Source organism: Mycteria americana, chromosome 4, assembly GCF_035582795.1.
Source record: "Mycteria americana isolate JAX WOST 10 ecotype Jacksonville Zoo and Gardens chromosome 4, USCA_MyAme_1.0, whole genome shotgun sequence".
Lineage (NCBI taxonomy): Eukaryota > Metazoa > Chordata > Aves > Ciconiiformes > Ciconiidae > Mycteria > Mycteria americana.
The window spans coordinates 24,669,561-24,694,379 of NC_134368.1; positions in this window are offsets into that span (position 1 = coordinate 24,669,561).

Consider the following 24,819-nt stretch of genomic DNA (forward strand, 5'->3'; position numbering starts at 1 on the left):
AGTGTGCCCAGTTACAGAATAATCAACGGCTTATAATAGACAATATTCATTTTTCCCAGTCCCTGTGGGAATACAGTTATCCAGATTTAGAAATCCATGTGTGCACTCCATAACTATGCAGTTGTAATGGACACTAGCACTTCACTTAAACTGGAATGCATAAAAGGTTGGTGTTTTTTTTCTTTCAACTTCATGTAGGCAGGCAGTGTTGTGCCCCAAAATATATCAGTGAGTAATCTGTCATTTTTGTAACTAGTATATTTAGAATGTAAGACCTTGGTGAGGAACATTCTAGCATCATTTGTTATAAGTAATTATTATTTTCTTGGCACCTGTGTCTATAAGAATGCTGTAAGCCAAGGAAGAATTATGACTCTGTATTGGGAGCCTTGCAGAAGACATTGTATTCATGGAGTTAGTGATCTTGAGCAAACCTTGTCTGCTCTATTGGGCTTTGTACTTTAAGCTTGAGAGGTCTGCATGAGTAGCCGCTACATAGGAACCTGCTGGAAGTGCCCTGTGCCAGCCTGTGCTGTGCACTGGTGGACATTATGACAGAGATAATGTTCCAGCCTGTCAGGAGAAGATATATGATTCTGTTTGTTACACAAATTAAAGGCCACCATGGAATGGAAGGAAGGAGGAACCTCTCCATGGATGGGATCTGTGCAGCGTGTCATGGGAAAATCTGTCTCAGGTTGATCTGATGCTGCAAAATAGAGTTCCCAGCATCTGAAAGGACCTAAGATTTACTCATTATCTGTATTCCTCTTCTTGTTCTGTCCTGTTAAAAGAGATATTCTATTAAGCCATTTGTTGTTGAGCTTTTCTTATTGAGATCCAGAAGGAACCCTACGCCATATCTCTCCCTTTCTCAAGTCACTCCCTCACCCTCTCCCGCAGTGCAGAAAGACTTTTTTCTTAGCTGTGCTACAGAGATCTTCAAGGAATGGAAAGTTGAAGATAGAAGTCAGAGTGGTTTAGATGTAATAAAGTTCAGTGACTGAGGGACTTCTTTTTCCCATGGTGGTATAGTTATCTCTATCTTTTTAACCCCCCCCCCCCCCAGTAATTAGAAAGTTTTAATTAGAAAGTTTTAATTGCTTGGGTAGTCTCAACACCTGATGATGTGCAGCACAGGGTACTGAGTGCTGACAGTCTGAATGTCAACACTTCTAAATTTCACTAATCTTCAAGTACAAACAGAAGGGAAAGACGGTTTATGTAACGAAACAGGTGTTATCAACCTATGTCTATTTTGATCTTGTGTTGGGGTATTTGAGGAGCTCTACTATTTTAATCTGCAATCTCATTAAGCCAAATAGTTAGAAGCAATGTTAGTGAAGACGTATTCACGTATGCACTAATTATATGCACATATATGTGTGTGTAGAGGCAGACTTCTCTGTGTATGTAAGATGTTCATTTATGGAGGAAATCTTGTATTCTAGTATTAAATGGCTTGAAGATCCAGCACTCTGTGGTATATCTGATTTTCACTGAAACTGAGTCTCAGATAAAGCAGATCACCACAGTACATGACATATGCATAACCAGCGGAAAAGGAGGCCCGGTTTTGCATCTTAAGAGGAATATCTTGTGTGGCTATTCCTAATTTAACATACTCCACTTGTTGTGGTATTAGACTAGCCTCCCATGTGTGTCCCTACACAGCTGATAATGATAATTACAGTTCTTCAAACACTTCCTTAGTGTATAGCCTAAAAAAAAATTCATGCATGTAAAAGTCCTCCAGAAAGCTGAACCATAAGAAAAAAATTCTACTCAAATGCTACTGTTAAATTAGTTCTTTCCTTAGCCAAAGTACAGTCTGTGTGTGTCATTAATAAACTTGTTAATAAAATGTTGTGGAAAGGAATATCTCTTATTCCCTTCTGCAGAACAGTGTATATTATGCATACCTGCAAAGCTAAATAATGAGCAATGTAACTAAGGCTCCGCCACGAGAATCTTCTGCGAGGCAAAATGTATTGGGTTTGTGGCAGTTTTCAGCTCTATGTGAAGAAGAAGGCACTAGGACTTTGATGTTCCTGTATTTTCCTTTCACTGAATAAGAGGCTTGATTTTAACACCATGAAATTACTGATGGCTTCAACAACAGAACTTAGTGTGTGATAGAATTAATAGTCACTGCATAAGAGCACTTCATAGAAAATATGAAGCAATTTACTACAGGTAAATTGAACACAAACCATCAGTTTTCAACGATGCTTTGCCTACAGTAGGAAATTATCCATTGCAGTGTGGAAGAGTAGCCATTCATAAGATGAAGGAAATGAGGGAGCAGCTGTGTGCAATTTAATGCGGAAATGTGTTTGACCTCATTTGGATGATGCAATATGTGGGAGTACTTTAGCTCTTTAGATTCTGCCTGATGTCTTAAAGAGACAGAACTGTTGGGATAGTCTAAAGAGTCACTCTCAAACATTTTACCAAGACGCATTTTACTTAGTTGGGTTTTGTCATGAGAATCATTCTTCAAAAATACTTTACTGAACACAGATTCTGTTTGAGAGGTTTTCTTTTTGGAGGACTTCCCTTGGAAAGAGGTTTTAGCATTTTCTAATCACTATTACTATTTTCTTTCTCTAAGTAGAAATGCTCATTTACGGCATGTTTATCTTGAAAAAAAAAGATCTAGAATTTATTTAGTTAGTATTAAGACACAAAGCAAACATTTCAATGTAGAATGGTTGTAGCCTTGAAATCAGTTTTCCCTTTGGGAACAGGATTTTACACAATCAGTTTAACTAGTTCTCTAAGAAATGCATTTTGATGCATAGCTCTAGGAACAAGTGATTTATAAAACTGTTTTGAATAGAATTCGTTATTTTATATCTTATCACTAACTCTCTTATGCCTTTTTTTACATTCATTTGAATGTTACCATCAACCTGTTGTTTTCCTAATATAGACAAAGTGAAGGGACTATCTTGCATTGTTTGCAAGAGAAACTAACCAAAAAAATATAAATGTGTTAAAATAAGTCACAGATAAGATTAGTTTTTATTAGAAAATGAAATGGAAATGTGCAATGTGAGTTTCATCCCAGATCAATAAAGTGTTCAAATTTTCAAGTATAAGGGGTGCATGTTCATATATGTAGTATTTATAAGGCAGAATATTGGCAGAACATCCTATTATAATAATTGCTTTTATATTCATTTCTAATAGAAATACAATGAAAGCTTCTGTGAACAACAGAAAGTTGAAGAGATTTATGAGACTCTTGGGCAGGAGTATGTTATGCAATGTGCAGTACTCACTCTGGGATGCAGTAGTGGCAATAATCTATAAGAAAGACAATTAAACTATTCCAAATCATCTTCCAATTCACAATTCTCTGCTATACTTATAACAATCCTGAGCTTATTCCTAGGTGTTCTCATTCAGTCACTCTTTCCACTGGCTTGCGAACAATTTTCAGATTCAGGTATTCAGAAACGGTAGACAGACTATTTAATAACCAGTACTGTGGATTTGACTGTAGTTGCTAAAATTAAGACTTAACACATGCTTCCAAATTCAGTTGCGTGATGCTATTTATGAATTTTGTGTGTAATTGTTTAGTGTGAAATACATAAGTAGTCTCCAGAACAGATGAATTTCTTAAGAATTAGACTATAGAGTCTTCCTTGGTCTTCTGGATAAAGATTATGTTTTTATACATATGGTATAATATACATATGTTTTTATACATATGGTATAAATTCCTTGTTTCTATGCATACAACTTTCCTATCAACTTCAGTAAAAGTTTCACTCAGACCTTTGCCTCTGTAGATCCAGTTTAATAGAAAGACTGCTTCATATGTTATTTCTGTTCTTGCCCTTATTTACAGGGTTAAAATTTACCTTTGTACCATTGGTAGATTTTAACAGCAGCTCTCATGGATTTATTTCAATTAACTTAACATTCATCCCATTGGATACACATTAAATACATTTTTAGTCACTAATAACTTCCTTTGTCTAATTTCTAGAATCTGTTGTTCAGAAGACCCACCGTATTACCAAATATTTTCTCATACTAAGTACCACTTTTAAGCAGAAAATGTACAACAAAACCAAACACCTAGCAAAATCTATGTGAATTACACTTGGAGAGTAATCTTAACAATCAAATAAGTATGACTGCTTGCCAAAACCTGGTTTGGTTTTTTTTATTTCTCTCTTCATAAAGCCATGCCAGTGGAAATTAATACTAACCTCAAATTTAAATAATTGAATTCTGAATCACTTGGGCCAGCTTTTTCATTGATTGTCTTTAATTATACTAAGCCCTTAAAACTAGCTAGGTCATCACATTTTATCTTTTATTAGCAAAAATGATACATTTTGCTAGCTTTATAGATGTTCTTTACTATTTCATAATTTATCTGGACATAACATTACCTGGAAAGAAATATCCTGAGCTTGTAAAATTCTTGGGCAGTGTTACACTCAAAATCCTGATATGAGAAAAAGGGAGTGCACGCTCTATAGGGAGCCAAGAATTTATTCTTAGATCAGCTAATATTTTATCAGTCAAATAAAAATAGGAAAAAACCCCTTTTATTAGTCAAGTTACAATACTAACACTATTGTCCAAACTACCCAATAAATAAAGAAAAGCCCTTTTATAATACAGTTAAAACTCGTCCACAAAACTCTTTAGTATTGATCTCTTTCTTCTGGCATTTTTCCCCCCCTTCCAAAGTCCCCCTGGGTCCTTCAGTCTTCATGGAAGGAGGGAAAAAGAGCTTTCTGATAAGTCACCAGCACTCCTCATGTCTTTCTCTTCAGTCTTGAGGTTTGCTTGGGGTTTTTTTAGTACATTTTCTAATGTATAAAATGCTTCTTCTCACTGGTTCACAGCTAAAGTTCAGAAGTTACACAAAATCCTCCCCCAGTTTCAGCTGACAGAAAGGATGTCTGTTGCACAGTGACCTCCTCCTCTGGTCAGACCTTTACCACAGGAGGGATTCACACAGCTTTGGCTGAGGCAGGTGAGGTAAGATGGTTGACAGGGCCCTGAGGGCACCACCAGCTCTGACTGTCCCTGACCATCACCCTAGGGCCTCCCCCACCCTGCCCACGGCCCGGGACCCCAGTTCAGGCCCCCCCTTACCACCCACAGCCATCAGTCCTTGCCCCAGCAGCACCGCAGCAGCGCTGGTCTCCAGCTCCCCACAGCCCTGCCCGGACTGGCCATGGGCCCTGCCAAGCCAGGCCCCACCTGCAGGCCTAGTCCCGGCCCAGCCTCAGCCCATCCCCAAGGCCCTGCCCAGCCGTCTCGGGGCTGTGACTGACCCGGGTTCCCCTGACCAGGCCTCATCTTGGGGCTGCCTCTGGCTGCTCCCCAGCCTGCCTGAAATAAATACCAAAGTGTGAAAACAATACTGTGTCTGTCCAGAGCACCTTGCTCTGTGTTCAGAAAGCAATCATTATAAAAAGTGAAAGTGTAACAAATGAATGGAAAATGTATTTAAGGTGTCAACATTTGCTGATTCACTCTTCCAGAGGTAAACATGGAATAAGCCTCTAGGGTGACTATTACCATTCAGTTCCTACAACAGCAATAATCTAGTTCCAGTTATAGGAACAATCAGTTCTTGGGGTTCAAGAAAGGACTTTAAAAGATATTAATTTATCATGGTTTGTCATGTGCTTTTGCTTTGAAGTACCCAGAAAATAATACGCATTAAAAAGTAGTACTGTCAGGCTTGCAGTGGGTAGTGCAGAGAATGATTAAGTTGTCTTTCCACCTACAGCTTGGGGGTTCATCATTGTAGCATATTTTCTTACACAGTTCAAAAGATATTTCATCAAAGCAATACATTAAAGCCATTTTCTTCCACTGTCACAATGCTTATTGAAATGTCAAGTCTTTTTGCTAGGGAAGGCGATATAAGCGATTAAATATATTTGGAAGATTTTGATATTGAGTATTCAGTTTGATTTCCGTCTCTAACTTACTTGAAGTAGTCTGTGCATGTTTCCCCAGTGGACAGTGTCACTTCTGAGCTCCTGTACTGTACTATACATTCAGTTACAGCTCAGAAAAAGTTGTAGGCCGGAGCATTATGAAGATTGATGTAAAAAGCTTTTGACATTTTAAACAATTTTACATGATTGTTTAATATAATATGAAAATAAAATTTAAAGAAATTTATATATTTTACAAATCACTTAAGTGTTGACATCCAGACATAATGAACATAGGGTTCTTACTGATTTATCTTTTCATAAATAACTAACAATCTGGATCATAGCAGGTTATATAATGATAATTTGACCACTTCTGTCACTTCCATCATGTAACCAAATCACTGTCAAAGGTAAATTACAGTTATGTAGATACAGTTTATTCTCTAACAAAACAGTACAGTCTTTCTTAAAACCTACTGTGTTCTAAAAAGTGTAAATGATTGCCTTCATGCCTTGACTGATGTGCTTCTAGGCACCTGGAATTAGCCTGGAATGTTTGATTTATGTAGTGAAATATATAGAAAGTGGTGTCTTATTTTCATGTTTTTCTCAAAAGAAAGGTGTTCAAAGTAGGGCCAATGAAGATTTTAAAGTTGTGATACTGAAGATTCCCACCTGACTGTTCATTTGAAAGCTTGAATTCTGGAGGCATTAAGGTATTATCATCAGAAGTCCTAGAGACATCAAGGTACTTCTGGACACAGGCAAGGATTTCAATCCCATATCTCCTACCTCTTGAGAAGATGCTATAATTACTCATCCTAGAAGAAAGAAAACAAGGAGAAATAACTCTGGGGACAGGAACTGAGATTTAATTATCCTGCAGATATTTTTCTTGCTATAAGCAGCTAAGAATCCTATTCCTACTGTCACAATGCATCTTGCACTATTTTCCCTATAACGATACAAATTCATCTGATTATAGTGGACTGCCATTGACCCCATGCCTCTACAGCCCATAAATATAGCCCTGTAGCCCAGTAATACAGTTCTGACATAGCTAGTAAGATGCCCCAGGCTTTGTGCTGAGTTTGCAAGGTCTTAGGATGGAGACATGTCAGATTTGCTCATTCTGAACTTGTCTTGACCTGCCTGGCGCTTTGTTTTCACTTGATTTACCTGTAACAGCATTTTTCCTAATGACCAGGTGGTTATGGCTAATTTGTTTTACTTTTGCTTACTTTAGTATGGTAAAACCATCTATTTTTATATAGTTAGTAGCAACAAGTAGTTGTTAAATGTAGAATAAATGGGTTTGACTCTACAGTAATGACACAGTACAAGTACATTACTCTACAGTAATGATGTAAGTACAATGATGCAGCCCTGGTATGACAGTAGAGACCTTGAGAAGTGGGGACAAAGGATGATTAAGTGTGCAGGACTACAGGCATGAGATGGTAAGAGATGGGGCTCAAGCAGACACCAAAGACCCCATGGCTAAAAACAATTCCCCAGTGATCAGCTGAAGAAATGGAGATGTGCAGCTGGACAAAAAAGTTTTACGGTTAACACAGAGAGTAAAGCAATATCAAACATATATAAAATACACCGTATATGGTAAGATCAAATTTAATGTGGACTTCCAGATCAATGGAGAAATAATAAAGTATAAAAGCATGTTAGCGAACATAAAAAAGATTCCAAGCAGATCCCAGTGTGAGGAAGAAGAATCCATCAGCATCATACTCCTTCTGGTGAGGTATTTGGGATACTGAGGACTCATGCTACCACCCTCCTTCCAACACCTCCCCCCCCCCCCCCCCCCATACTGAAGCTTTCCACATTAGGACTCCAAGCACCTGTGAAAAGGTAAGCATAATTCCAGGAAAAAGGATTAGATAGTAAGAAGCATACCTATACAAATTTGAACAATATTGTTTTTGAGATTTTTTTTTCTGTTTAATAGTAGCCTTTTTCTCTTTTCCTTTTTTTTCTTTTCTGTTTTCCCTTTTTTTTTCAATAATTAGATGTTGACTAATTATTCTTTTTTATTAGACTGTTAAGATTTCCATCATAATAAAAATAAACTCTTGGCTTTGCAAAGGTGTGCTTTCTTTTTCACCCATAACCAGATTTTGTGTGTAATAAAATAACACAAAATAAGAACACTTATGTTGTGGAAGATATGGGATATCCTTAGGCAAAAAGAAAACTAAATCCTTGGTGCTATGATTCTGACCAGATTCCTTAATCTTTTTCTTATAAAGATAGTACAGTCTTTTTTAAAACCTCCTGTGTTATAAAAGGTGTAAATGATTGCCTTCATGTTTTGAATCCTGACTGATGTCCTTACTATAGAATTAGTACAGAATTCAGGCAAGGCCTGTATTACAGGCAGGAAATGTTCAGTGGTTCTGAGTCCAAGCAGAACTACCTGGTTCATAGTCACACAACTAAGCTTTCTTTTACTCCAAGATAGACTGCCACACTCAGAGTACCTATTGGGAGTGGTACGTGTCACGTATGTGCCCTGAACTGTGTCCAGGATTTTCTGGGAAAATGCCAGTTGACACAAGGGAAAACATTGAAAGGAAGTGTCAATTAAGTTAATTACGTAGTATAGATACTTGCAGAACAATGCTTGAGCTCATACTTTAACCCTGCTTTATTTATAGTGTAGAAATAGCCTAACACATCTCTCTCAACATTTATTCTTGCCCAGCTCTAAGTAGCTCCATGAATTAGGTGACAAGAGGTTGAGATTGCATTCTGAGACAACAACTCTCTAAGTAACTTTCCTATGTCACTGGTTTCAACTAAAAGGCTGGTATTGTGACCTTAAACTGTTTTTTAGGAATGCAAGATTTCTATTGTTCGGTTATATATCTTTTTTTCTTTTTTAAAAGTAAAAATAATCACAGAATCACAGAATCATATAGGTTGGAAAAGACCTTTAAGATCATCGAGTCCAACCATAATCATCGAGTCCAACCATAAAATAATGTCTTATAATAATGTCTTAATGTCATAAAATAATGTCATAATGTCTATGTTATTATTTTAGAAAATCACAGTTCACTCATCCTATAACAAATTCAGGATCACAAAGAAGCTGCATACTGATTAAGGTTAATGTAAACTGAAAATTTAACCTTATTCAGAAGAATAGGATTATTCAGCGTTTTGCCATTTGAACATCCTCACAAAGACAAAGCATCACAGTCTTGTAGTACTCAAAGATGGGTTCTGAGTTTTAGCATTCTTCTAGGTCAAAGTAAATCCTTAGCGATTGTGAAGTATCTGGATAATTTAATGTTCACATTTTCCTGGTCTGAATTTATAAATACTTTATGTGAAACTCACTTTCTCCATTTATTTCCATATATGTAAAATACTATTTTGACAATAACTAAGTTCAGATACCTTTACAATGTTTCTAGTCCTGCTATCCCTATTTTTTATTGATAGTCCTGATTTGTACTTCCATCATTTTTTGTCCACAGGGAACAATTTTTGTACAATAAAAAATGTTGAGTGATCAAATATTTATATGGAACAAATGTTAAGAGCTTTTTGATGGCTTTCACAAGCAAAAATGTATTATATATTTAATTATAAAGTGAATTTCAATAGTTTTTGGCTATAAATTGAAGTTGATGGAAAGTGAGAAATTCTGATTCAGTGACTGACGTTCTAATAATGCTTTGGAGCTGATGGATTCATTACCCATACAAGTGGTTTTTTTCTAGTTTCTTCGCACTGAGTTGCTATAAACCTGGTTTTGTGGGCTACCTGAGGACTCACTCTTTAGTCCTGCATAATCATTACTGTGTTTTCTGTTCTACCTTCACATCTGGCTCTTCAGATGGAAATTGCTGTTAAGGAGTTTCCATGGCATGATGAACCCCAAATGAATATCTGCAGCTGAATATTCCCCATGCAGATCATGATAGCATATTTTTCCCAGCCTTCCTTACAACCTATTTTCCTGCAAGATGTAATTTTTAGCTTGATTTTTTTTCACATCTTCCATCAAAAATACTCTAGAAATTTGATCCCACAGCCAGTTGAAGCAGTCATTGGTAACTCAAATTGTCTCATCAAAATACCATTTAGTATTCCCACATATTTGTGCCAAAAACATAGAACTGAAACTGATACAGGTTTGTGAGAATGTCAAGAGACACTGTTCCGCACTAAAAGTTACACAAAATGCTAAGAAATGAAGCAATGAACTAAAAAATTCCTTACCACACAAATACTAAGTTTTATAGTGTCAGTTTTAGATCTTTGCCACAGTAATGATATTTCACTAGTGACTCTTTAGTAATGATTCAATCAGTATGCATTTGCTTTTATAATCAACAGACATTATAAAACATCTGACAAAGAAGATCTCTAATGAAGAGAGGAAAAACCCAGTTATTTAAAAAACCCTAAAGAAAACCTGTGTAAGGAGTTCCATTGATATTTTTGTCCCCAACTATGAATGAGTTTTTTGAAGGAAAAAAAAATCAGCAATGGATTTTTAATAAAAGTAAACACTGAAAAAATAACTAATATTAATGATTTTTAATGGCATTTTCTCATTTGTTATTTATATTTATCCATCTTCAAGAAAAGTGCTATTGCTTCTTTCTGGTATTTCAGGAAGACTATTTTCTTCCATAGAATGAGATTAAAATACCTAAGGAAAAGCTAGTGATCTCATGATGTTTTATGTAAGAGAAACAGAGACACAAGTGTGAATATCATAAACTGCTTCAATGCCTTATAATTTTGAAATAACTTGGGCTGCCCTAAAACAAGGCATAGACCTGAGTAAAGAATAAGTCTTTATGACTGTTTCAAATGATTGGTTTTGAGCAGAGGAAAATGAGAAACCATTATGTGCACTACTAGCTTTCTTTTAAGTGGCAGTTCAGTTTAATTCATGTCACCTTATTCATGACAGTGATAACAAATAAAGAAACTGAGGACAGATTCCTACGGATAATTAAGCAGTGTTGATCTCGGGAAAGTTGTCTTTTCAATGAAACACTGATTGCATTGTTCATAACAAAACTACCTCAGCATGACAGAACTAATTAGTGACCATCTGAACTTACTTAGCCAAACGAAAAAAGCAATTAAAAATGCCGTCATCACTCAATCTACCACTGAACAGCTGGTTATATTGATAAGCAATACAGCAAGTTAAAGCGACTTTGGAACACAATGGAACTTAATCTGCTTGCTAAGTAGTAATTAGAAAGCAATAAGAGAATATGAGATTACTGTTGAGAAACTGTTATTATGATGCAAACAACTTTCAAAATGCAGTTTGATCCCCTCCTGTCAAAAACCCCCAATTTTTGAATAAGTGGGTGAACATCTAAATTTCTCAAGAGTGGAACTCGTAAAGCCTCTAGAAGGTTTTCACTGATTAGTTGTTCTGTAATTTGAGGAGGTTTATGGAGTGCAAAATGCATGACAGTGTATCTTGCTTATCCTTTGCAGTCAGGATGACCACTGAAATAGACTGGAGCAAGGAGTTCAGAAGTCATTCCAGTGGATTAGTCAGTCACATCATTACCTTTCTTATGCATTGCTTAAAAAAAGAAATTGGAAAGAAAACAACCAATAGCAAATCCTCTCTTAATATTTCGAAAAGGATTGAAAAATTTACAAAAAATGAGAAAATAAAGAGTTCATTAAGTGATATTTACATATATTATTTGTATTTTTTTTCTAATTTATATTGTTAAAACACAAGCAAAATGGAAATTTTACAAACGTATTTTAGAGTAGAAGGCTTTCTATAGGTATTCACTGTATGTGTATAATAAGCTTTCACTGAGCATGGGAGAAGTGTGTATATAAAAAAATGACTTCGTTAGAAACTTGAAAAAGCAAACAATATAAAAGGTTGTCAACCATTGATTTTAAGGTGGCATATAATATGTATGTTAATTTTTCTATGTTTTCTTACTGGTGGCACATACTCAAACATACCGCTATGATAATTCTTCTCTCCAGTACGTCAGTCCTTCATTCCATGTTTTCTTTTAAATATGAGGTAAGTATTTGTGCCTTATTAACAGAGACACTGATTTATATCAAGACCTCTATTCGAAAGATATTCTTCTGAAAAGGTGATGAAAAATGTTATGCAATATTTGAATATATTCTAAGACGCTTGATTTCGTGACATATCCTGCACAGTTTTGTTTGTAGGTCTAGGGACACAATCCAAGAAAACACTAACCATTCATTTAAGTCAATCCCTAATCAAAGAAAATGTAATGTTAAAAACCTACTTAAATGCTACACAGAATGTTTCTTTCCAGTATACTGGATGACTAATTCAATACTCATTGTGGGGAGCTGTGTTGGAATTTAGTAGATTATGGCTCAGATACCTATGTTTTTTTTGTCAAGCTTCACAAAATTACTCTTTGTTCCATGTCTATGTTTAACTGCTTCTTTTATGATGTCCCCTCATTAGCCCAAGACTGACAAACCATTGCCTGCTTCTGACTGATTTCTAGCCTTAGGAAGCACAGTAATTCATGAGGGGTATCATGGCTTTTACCCATCACAGTAGTAGAAGAAAACACCAGGAGTAGAACAAATCCTGTACAGTATCTACTTGAGTGATGATAACAGTATTAGTACTACCTTAAGCCTTTTTAAGGAGAGGGTAAATCTCAAAAAAAGTAACAGAAAAGAAGGATGCATGAACAGCTGTTTAGATACAAGTTTTGTTAAATCCAGAGAATGCTGTCACAGTCTTTGCAAAATAAGTTTGTTCACCCTACCATAGAGATAAGCAGTAACCTTGAACAGAACTCTGTCCTCCAAAATTAATAATTATTGTTTTCTGACATTCCCATGACTGATAAGGAGGTAGTTCTTCTCTAGGCTAGTTCCTCTGAAGATAGGTAAGCCTGTTCTCTAGATAAACATTCCATACAGGCCAACTGCTCTATAGTTGTGATTAAGCTTTCCCATGTTATTTAACCAGTTTCCTTTTATACCAGATAAACTATATTTTGGGCATATAGGTCTTCATTGCACTTTTGGCCTGACTTGTTCAGCCTTACATTCCTATGGGTCCTTCCTTCTGCTCTTTCTTCTCTGCACAGTTCTACCTCCTCATTCTCCTCAGCATCTCCAGCATTTGTTATATCTGCCACAACTCCATTTTGCAAAAACACTGAAGCCATTTAGCCACTCTCTCAGGTTCTATCAACCCTCACAAGACAGTGAAACAGACAAGATGCAGAAAGACTGCATGGAAAGCTAGGGCACAATGTGCTTTCTCTTAGATTATCAGTCTAAAGCTGTGGTGTCTGGTATTGGAGGAGACAAGGCACTCATTACAGTTTAGTACAGGACAACAGGGCAATTACCTCAATTTAATACAAAGTAATGGACTTTGACTCTCTCACTGACATTAGCTAGACACATGTAGAGCAGTAGGATAAATTCCCTGGCAAGTGATAGGGAGAGGGATAAATCCGGAAAGAAAATGTAACAACAATAATCTGGATCTCGAGAACAAAAGGCGTACATAATTCTTACCACTCTCAGGAATCCACTTTTTGCAGAATCAAATCAGCAAAAGGAATCCTGCCAGGAATGGATAAATGAATGTATCAGCTGGGTTGCCTGCATATACAAAAAAAAATATTTTTAAATGGTGAAATTAATGGTCTTTTCAATTCATGACATTCAAATACTGTATAAGTTAAACTGTTTAGCTGTAGAGGTCTATCACAGAGCTTTGGTAAAATTGCTTTGTTTTCCTGAATGGTCCCTCTAAATGTTTAATTTATATGTTGACTTTTTCTCTGGCATTGAAGTATGCGTATTTTCAAGGATGCTTCTACTGCTGAACTTGGTTTTGTTTCTGTTGACGTTTTTCTGCCTTCATTTATATTATGAAGCCATTAGAAGACTTGCAATCATGTTCCTTTTTCCTAGATGAAAACGGAGAAGTGTAACAACAGTAATAATTTAGTTTCATCTTTCAATTACAGTTGTCAGGTGAGTTCTTTAGAAATTTTCCACCAAACTTTAATCTGAAAATAATTTGAAGGAAATACCTTGTGTTTATTTTACTGTAATTGGATTGAGGTTTTTTCAGTATGAATTAAGGTCTCAGTTTGTTAATGATTTATATGTAACATTGTATGTTGTTTTGTCTCGTTGAGAAAAAGAAAACAGCTCACATTTGTTATATGGCTTAAAAAGTGTTGTATTGATTCTCTTTTGTCTATTTTAAGTATCTTCAATGGAACAGATTATTTTTTTCCCTGTATGGGGAAAAACTTTCTGCTTCCTGCTCCACTTCAGCCTTATCGATTCACAGGCAGAATATGTGTTTATTTAAACATGCAAATAACCAACTGCCTAAAAACAAATATCTGCCTTTTCCCAGGTTTTAATCACTGCAGAAATACTGTCCAGTGGTCATTATTTTTGAAGGATGAGAGCTTGGGAGTAGAAAATTTCTACAAATTCACACAAAATAAGAAATCATTTGGGCCAAACTCAAATATTTCACACAAGGAAAGTCAAAAGTAGTATATTTACTATTTCTGTATTGTTTTTGCTGATGCTACTTGTCATTAAGTTAATACCAGTAACAACAGGACATGACTGTTGATGGCACTTCATTAGAATGCCTGTTATTTTTAGTGGCTTCTATTTAATTTACTTTCCATTGTGTTCAACACTTACCAAAGGTTTCATATAATAATAATAATAATAATAATATTAATAATAATAATAATAATAATAATAATATAGTGAGGTGCTGTTAGCATTACAATTAATCTTAATTGAGCTATTGCCTAGGAAGTCCAGTTATGGATGAAGACTCCATTATTTTGAATATAAAACTGACATGGGGAAAGAGTGATCTCTGCTATAAAAAGCTGTAAGTGTAGTATAGAAGAAAGTAGATAAGAGAAAAAAGACACAATAATGAATACTGATGAAAATATGCTTTGTTTCCAGTTGTGTTGTTAATTTTATAATTCTAGAAATAATACTTTTTTAATATAATCCAATATTTTTAATATAATCCAATATTTATCATAAAGATTTAACATGAAATAAAGAAGAAATTATAAGAAAATGACATCCTATAGGATCATCCTATATTTATTCTTAGGATAAATATATTTCAAATCCAGTCCTGTGAGAAAATCGTGCTGTGATGTTAAAGAAATGAGGACTTAATAAAAAAAATCAAATTGTCTATTCTGCAAGTTAACTCTATGGTTTATATTTTAAAAGTTATATTTAAAAAATGTGTTTTACCTTTGACGTTAGTGTTCTCTATTAACAACTTCGAAAGCTATTTCTAGATAGTATTGTTAAATATTTGCAAGAATTTCGAGTCTTTGGAACGGATAATGTTTCCTTAAGTAAGAATCACTCAGTTAATACAAAAGTTCTTAAGCTGTCTGGGAGTAGAAACTACCACATGACTTGGAAAATCAATCTGATGCTATATATAATGAATACAAATCAAAATGGATAGTTTAAAAACATCCTTTAAGCTGAAATACAAGTGACAAATATATTCAAAGACATTTTGTGTGGTTTATTACTGACTCAGAAATAATAAAATGCAGAACAAATCATTGTGGCAACTCTACTCCTTTCCTATAAGCTGTTGTCTATGTCCAGACAGTTGTCAAAATAATGCAAGACAAAAGGTTTGTAGGATGAGAAATGAGTTTGAAGTCCTACAGTGACAGATTTTCTAGTAAAATATATTAGATTATATTCAGTACGCAAAATACTTTGCTTTGTTCATCTAAAAGACATCAAAGATCCCTGAAAATTTTACATCTGAGAAATACAAGTGACCACCTGCACAAATTTTCTCTTTTCTTTAGCAAAGTGTTAAAAAATACACTTTTCTTGTGCTGAGAAGAATAAAAATTACTAGGAAAATGTATAAAATACTGTAAAAATAATATATTCAGGGTACTAATATACATTAATAGATATAACAATTTTGTTAATTTTAATAATCTATATGTACTTTCATAATCTGCATGATTATTAATATTCTTACAACAAACACGTTGTAGTTAAGACAAACAGTTAAATACAATGCTTAGCTAAATAAGGAATTTTCTGGTCCTTTAAACTTTTAGTATCTTCTCTGAACTCATAGTTTCATATCTTTCTACTGTAGAAGTTATTTCTGAGAGAATTTTGCAATCATTATCACCTCACATAATTTTAAGGTTGATACCATAATAAATTAGTTCTCTCCATAATAGTATACTTTTGAAGAAATATATCTGAGACCAAAAATGAGTAGATTTCAAAAATGAGGAAGATCTATTAAATGACTCCTTTTTTTTTCAATGAATGAAGTAAAATCTAAATATGAAAGTGGATCTCAGCTATTGATGTGTAGCACAGTTATTAATTCCAGAATTGTGTGTGTACTGTTTCCTTATCTTCAACCCATTTATTCCTTTACATAATCTTTTTTCAGTCTTTCCTCCTTTTGTTGTTTCCACATAACCTTGAATTATTTTTATTTAGCCAGTGCCCTTCCTTTCAAACATCAAATAGTTTATCTTTCCTCATATATTCATGTTCATTAAGTTTCTTCTCATAACAAGCTTCTACAAAATTAATTTAATTACATTTTCTGTCCATGGAATCTTCAGTATACTGCAAAAAGTGAAATTCTGTGTAGTTTACTGTTTTCTTGCACTTTAATATTTAGAGCTCTTTGAAAGCTACTGGCTATAGGTGTCTGAAGTATACATATATTCACTGTGTAATTATTGGTCAATTATGTTACCCTGAGCTAATAAGTTTCCTAGGTAAACTGCCAAGCTTTAGTATATAGTCTGACGTAATTATAAAATGGTGTATCTACCAGATAATATAAAACATTCAAACACAATAAAAACAGTAGAAATAGTAACAGAAAAGCAAGCTTAAGGTTATCAAGGTTATTGTAACATCTTCTCACAACTGTTCTTCATAGCAAAATTAAAGTCAGAAAGGGACCTCTGGATGTCTTCTAGGAGTAACTTCCAAGGAAAATCATGTCACAGAGGGCTCATCCAGTTGAGTTGGAAAATCTCCAGATAATAAGATAACACTATCAGGGTAACCAAATACATAAACTGCTATGTTCTAAACTAGCTGCAGGTTTTGTTAGGTTTGCATTTCCATATTTAGCTTTGAAGAATGTCAGTAATCTGGCCTGTAGGTCATGATTGCATTTTAATGTGGTTAAACCTGAATCTCACAAGAGGAAGCACTGTCTTGTCAGCAATTGGTTGAAAAGAACTGTAATGTCTTAGGCTAGTATTGATTTTTTTTTTCTTTAATATTGAAAAGGCTAGAGAATAATGTGATTTGAATTTTGAAATGTATAGCTTTGTAAGATTCCATAAGTTGAGATACAAACAATATTTTAAATATAATACTTAGCCAGTGTGAAATGCACAAGTTCCATTGAAGACACTGAGTTATATCAGCAAGCTATTGATATTGGCTGAAGAGATTATAAATGATAAATGTTGTTCAAAAATGCAATATATAAATAAAATAACAAATATGATAGCATATTTTTTCAATAAAATAAAGGCTACAAAGAGGTTTGTTTTATTAAATTACTATTTTTTAAGGGTTTTAGAGAGTTAAAGATGAATATGACACAATATGGTTTAAATGGAGAGACTTTTTGTGGAAACAGTCGTATTTGATGTTTATTCAGGTATTCTCACCCTATATTTACTTGATTTCCGTATCTCTTTAGAACAATATAACTAGCTTGTTAACAGGCAAGGTGCCATTTTAACAGATGGTTGAGAGTGTAGAAACCAAAAGACCATGAATGAACACCATATGTGTTTGCTGAGAGCATGAGTCCCAGTCGGAAACACCTAAACATCTGCCTGTCCTAAGGTTATCAACCTACGGTTGAGGGGATGTGCCATCACTAATCTATTTTTTCAACAGAGATATTTACATGAAAACTCATCAGTCAGTCACTAAAAAAAGTCAAAGTATATTCTATTAGGGAGAAAATAACTTACAAATTAAATTTTTACCTTATAAAATTTCTCTAACTAGGTAAACAGAATGGAGCCAATGGCTCTAGCTTTTTACAAATTAGTGACTTTCACAGCAAAGTGAGTTTCACAGTATTAGTGAGTTTTCGCAGTAGCTTATGGGCACTTTGCTACAAACAACTGTAAGCACAAGATATTGCTGTATTCTTCCTCCAAGGAGTTCTGATCAACTTATTTTCTGTCCGTTTAAAAATGTTTTCAGCTATAATAAATAAGAAGCTTTTCTCAGTGGGCAAATGGCACAACATATGGGAATGGGGAGAGATTCTTGCTGCAGGAAAGTTATTATCTTTAAGGCTAAGTATATTTGTAATGCACTACAATAATTATTTCTAATAATTTCTCTCTAACAAACAGTCTCTGGATTCTGAATTCACCAAGATTTTTTTTCTATTTACATTAATATAATTATTATTAAGAATTATAATAATTACATTAAATAATAGCAGAGGATGACTCTTTTCCTAATCAATATACATAGTTATCCCCATACTAATTTGGTTTTTTTTCCTCAGAAAATTAATTTCAGCAAAACATACATATTATCTTAATATTTTATTGATTCGTACGTTTCTCAGCTTAGAATTTTGATTTCTTATCTGGTAATTAAGTCATTATAATTTTAAGAAATAAAAACATCTGCAAGCATTTTATTTAATGATATTTGTATTGTTATCTTATTATTTTGTATTATGTGCAATATAGAAAACATATTATTCTATTGCAATTATGACTTTTGATACACTCCTACGAATTCTGTACAGACCATATATTAAAAGATAATGATAATGGGTTATAAATGCAATAATGGTAAATGACATTATTAGTCACTTGACAAGGCCAAACAAAAAGCTACTCAAACCAGATTTAACCTTTGTTGAAGCTACGTATTATAATATAGCATTTATTGAGTAAGTAATGATGAGGAAAGATGTACTCATATTACTTTTCAGTACAAATTAACAGTAAGCTTTCTGACTATTTGACACCCTGGTTTTTGCTTATCTTCAATCCTTAAGACTACTTATTGAGAATATATCAGGTTTAAAAGCAGACTGCAAAAAGACTATGAGTAATAAGCTAAAAAATACTGGATATCGATATGAAATCTATTAACACTGTATACACAATAATTTGTGATATTAGACCTGTTTTAATAAGTGTTTCTTTCAAACATATTTTCAAAGCTGACAAAGTCTAAAAGCAGCATTTTCAACATTGATGAATATGTAAAATCATTATGTTTGTTAGAATACAGTCTAAAAAACTTTTGATTATACCTGTTATAGTCTCAGAGAATAAAGATTTAGAGAGAGGGTCTTAGTAGAACTGAAGGAGATAGATGCTTTTTTAAATAACCAGGACGTAAAACCAAAGGGGGTTTTACAGAGCCAAAGGCAGTATTTTCAATGGCATCTTCAAATGAACAAGAGCACAGGTGTAGCAGCCTTTATGCAGGTGGGAAGTATTCCAGTGTAATCAGCATTCCACTTTTAGCCAAATTACAGATGTTCAACCCAAAACCAAGATGAGGTAGGGAACATTACTTATTTGTAAACACACGTACACATATCACTATGTATATGGAAATACAGTTAATTTATATAATTTGAAGCACTTGCCTGAAATTAGAAATTATGTTCCATATTATTAAATTTTCTTGTTTTCTTAATTTTGCTTGTAGACTTCATGGACAATGTGTTACATGTAGTCATGGAAATAATGCCTTTATGCGTTTGTTATGGAAGCATTTGTCAGCTATCTTGAAGTTTATGTGGGTTTTCACTTTCCTGTTTACAGGGAAAGAAATTGCACTTTACAAGACAGGTAAAAAATATAACAGAATAGTTAATTACTCATTTTGTCATTATGAGATATTTATTTTTCAGTAAGTGACACATTTTTTCCCCACTGGAAAAGTGACTTAATTTCTTAAAACTGATGATTCAAATGTCTTTCTTCTTTACTTATGCAGAGATAGCGCATAATGTACTTCCTATTCCTATTGCTTATATTTGGAGTTTTGTCTATTGTAGCGTCTCAGAAAGGCACTATTAACAGCTCCTAAAAAATAAAACTCTGTCTTCCAATACTTGCTAAAGTATAAAATGAGCTTTCCTATGTAATCATTCAGTCAAGGAGACTTAATAAATAGTTTCAAAGAAAACTTACAACGTGCAGTCCATGTTAGCATGTGATCCAAATCCACAAAATGCAGTTAACATCTTGCTGTTTATTCTAATGTAATTCTTTATTAACTTTACCTAAATTTAGCTACATATAAGTTATGTGTGTAAGTCAGGTAAACATTTATCTTCACTAATGTTCTATAATTCTCTGTTGTCACTGAAGAGATGGCATTATGCTAAAAGAAACTAATTTGTCATAAATCCTTCCCATCTGACCCTTACACCTAGACTAGCATATCATGAATTACTCTTAGGGACACCACTGACTACAAAGATAGCCTGGCTTAGTAAGCTTAGACTAGACGTCTAACTTCTATATAGCATGAGTTAAGGCTTACACCTCAACCATGTAAATATATTAAAGTACTGATAAAGATTGTTTCCTATTACATCGCATGATGCTGTAAAATCACAGAAGTTTTAAATAGTTAAGCAGATGCAGTAAAACAATGTAGACTACAATCTCTTTTTATTATTTCAATAGAACACATTCTTTGTTCCGTTCGGTTATGATTTTTTTGAATTTGTGAGAGCGTTTTAAATTATTAAAAATAAAAGACAAATAAAAATATAGTCTTAGAAGCTGAATACAGATTCATTCGTGCAAAAAGCAGTAACATTTTCAGGTTTGCTTGACTGATATTTGCATTTTTGCCAGTACTCCCTAAACTTTCTCTAGCTCTTTCTTATTTCCTATGTAAAGTTACTATTAGGGAAATTGCGTACAGTTCTTATCAAATTAATGGTTCTCTGGAGAATGAAATAACTAGGATCCCACTAGATTAGATATTCAAAACTATGTAGGTATTTGTCACTGTCGTTGTTTAGCCTCTGTCAACAACCAAGCACCACACAGCCACTCACTCACCTTCCCCCCCGGTGGGATGAGGGAGAGAATCATTAATCCCTCATTCGCTCTCTTCAACTACCTGAAAGGAGGTTGTAGAGAGGTGGGGGTCGGTCTCTTCTCCCAGGTAACAAGTGATAGGACAAGAGGAAATGGCCTCAAGTTGCGCCAGGGGAGGTTTAGACTGGATATTAGGAATTTTTTCTTCACTGAGAGGGTTATCAAGCATTGGAACAGACTGCCCAGGGAAGTGGTTGAGTCGCCATCCCTGGAGGTATTTAAAGGACGTTTGGATGAGGTACTTAGAGACATGGTGTAGTGGTGGTTTTGGCAGTGTTAGATTTATGGTTGGACTCGATGATCTTAAAGGTCTTTTCCAACCTATATGATTCTGTGATTCTGTGATTCTGTGAATCAGAAGAGCAAAAGTAAGCAAACTCGTGGGTTGAGATAAGAACAGTTTAATAATTGAAATGAAATAAAATAACATAACAAGAATAATAAATTATAATGTCATGGAAAACAACGAGAGAAAAAGAGAGAGAGAGAGAGAGGAACAAAACCCACGGGAAAAAAGTTATGCAACTGCTCACCACCTACCAACCAATGCCCAGCCAGTCCCCGAGCAGCTATCCCTGCCCCTGGCCAGCTGCCCCCCCCAGCTTATATACTGAGCATGATGTCATATGGTATGGAATAGCCCTTTGGCCAGTTTGGATCAACTATCTTGGCTGTGCCCCTCCCAGCTTCTTGTGCACCTGGCAGAGCATGGGAAGCTGAAAAGTCCTTGACTGGTGTAAACACCACTTAGCAACAACTAAACCATCAGCGTGTTATCAACATTATGCTCATACTAAATCCAAAACTCAGCACTATACCAGTTACTAGGAAGAAAATTAACTCTATCCCAGCCGAAACCAGGACAGTCACAAAACCCTTCCATCTCAAACTACTTGTAACAGTTTAATTGCAATATAACAGAAGAGCCAACTCTAACTATGAATAAAACCACAGGCTATGTATTGGGTATAAATGTCAAGGTGTTGGCAGCCAGCAGGGTCTGCAGTGGTGGCCTCTGTGAGAAGAGGCCAGGGGCTGCCCTGCGCTGGACACAGCCCGTTCCAGCCATCTCTGCAACGGACCTGCCACAGGACACAGCAGAGTCCATCAGTCAAGTGTTTGGTGCCTCTGGGAAAATGGGTTTAATAAAGGGCAAAACACTGCACATGCTGTGAGGAGTGAGGAAAAAAGCATGAGAAACAGTCCAGCAGACACCAAGGTCAGAGAATAAGGAGGAGGAAGAGGTGCTTCAGGTGCTGGAGCAGAGGTTCCTCTGCAGACTGTGGAGAGGACCATGGTGGAGCAAATATCCACACTGCAGCCCATGGAGGACCCAACACCAGAGCAGGTGGATATTGCCTAAAAGAACTGCTGCCCGTGGAGAGCCCATGCTGGAGCAAGTTTATCCTGAAGGACTTGCAGTCTGTGGGAAGAACCCATGTTAGAGCAAACGTGAGGGAAAGGAGTGTCAGAGAGGTACTGTTATGGGCTGACTGCAACCCCTCACTCCCCATCCCCCTGTGCTGCTTGGGGTGGGAGGTAGAGGAGTTGGGAATGAAGGACTGAAGTTGAGACTGGAGAAAAGGGGGTGGTTGGGGGAGGTGTCTTAATTTTTTTGTCTTTGTTTCTCACCATCCAACTGTATTTTTAATTGGCAATAAATTAAATTAATTTTCCCCAAGTCAAGTCTGTTTTGCCTGTGACAGTAATTGGTAAGTGGTCTCTCTGTCTTTATCTTGACCCACAAGCTTTTCCATTTTACTTTCTCCCCCTGACCTATTGAGGAGGTGGAGTGAGAGAGTGGATGGGTGGGCATATGGCAGCCAGCCAAGGTCAACCCACCACAGGCCACTATTAATATTTTTGCCTTGTCAATAAGTCATATGTCACTATTTTTGTGTTAGTTCTAATTTATGTTTATATATTTTTAAATTCTATAAAATTGTTTCACAGATGAATTCTCATTTTCTGTATGAAATCTAGTAAACTACTCTAGGAAACTACAAAGCATTTATAAAGTGTATTCTCCTGGCTATTTAATAATAGACTTTAATACTTCATTATTACTTTTTAAAATGATTGGTGAGCCCACTTGTTCAATGTAAAACCAGGTATTTTGTAACTATGATTTTGAAGACAGGATGCAGAAGCAGTGTTTCTTTTTCCCTTCCTTGTCAAGAAATTAATTTTCACCTCTCTGTATGACCTTCCTTAGGCTTTTTGTATGAGATGGATCCAGGAAGCTACTAGACTTTGTGAATATTAATGAAGATACCTCAAAATTTCTACCTCCTAAGAGACAATAAAAATATGCAGTATTACAGCTAACAAGTGTATTCCTGTGGGCATTAAGAATTTGATTTAATTTATTTAATTATAAAATTAAAGGAAATAAAATTGCAATCCTCATGGGTAAAGGATTTGAAATACTTTAATATTCTGTTCAAAATATAAGAATTCCCGTGATACAAATATAGATTCAAGCATCATAAATTGTGGGTCAGGTGGTAATCCCATTTACATGACAGTAAAGCTGGAATAACAAAGTGAAAATCAATAAAGTTACTTTTCAGTGTCCATTATCATACACATTACGTAATTTGAAATACTTATGCGAGTCTTAAATTTCAGTGATGCTAGCAAGACATATTTAATAATTATCACTATAAACACAGCACATAGATACTATATTCAAAATTGTAAATAACTAAAAATATAAGTTCTTTTTAATGTTCATTTTTTAAAAAAATGTTTTTAAAATATTTTCATACATAAAATTAGAATTAATTTTGCAGCCTTTTTAGTTAATCAGTTAATATCCAGCAGTCACAAGAATGTACACAGATGTTATCTATGTTGCAATATTAGTTGAGTTCTGATGAGAGACTACATAGCATAGAATTGTGTGTATCTGTATATATTAAGTCATGCCTGACAAGTTATGTGGCAAAAAGCAGTCCTTCAAAAAGCCTGAGGTTTTTTTGTGTTACTATTAGTGTTGTTAGATCCACATCCCTAACTGAAAAAGGTGGATAAGCTTAGGGCTTAAATCTGTTTTGCAGTATCTCTATCAGAGATAATGTATAACAAATGGGGATCTCTGTTTAACACAATATCAGATTGAATTTGTGAATTTGTAGCTAAAAGTTGGATTTCATTAATTATATAGTCACTGTAGAATTTTAATAAAGAAATTTCTGGAAAACATATGGCAGTTAGTATTTCACCACTATCATGGTTTCCAACAATGAATGTCAGAGCTATTTAGGTTCATCTGCCATGCACATGTAGAAACTGCTTAAAGTTCATTATCTAGAAGTCCTAGACAGACTAAAAACTGTTGAGGAAAAAGTCATACATCCAAAGGCTGTGAACAGCAAGGAGACAGTTAATAAGAATCTTAACTTCTATTACTAGGATGAAGTAGATGAAGATATGCAGAGAGAGTTTGTACTAATATTTAAAGAAGTCTCAATGGCCCTCTGGAAATATTTATATTTAAAGAAAACATTTCAGATCCCCCAGACATATTGGTGAATAGTATTTTGCAGTCACTCACACTGAAATGATAAATCCATTTGTTTTATATGTCACCAGCACTAAAAGCAGAAATTATATAAACATGTTCTTCAGCATAAATTTACCATGAAATGCATTTAATTATTTTTTCTCATATTTCT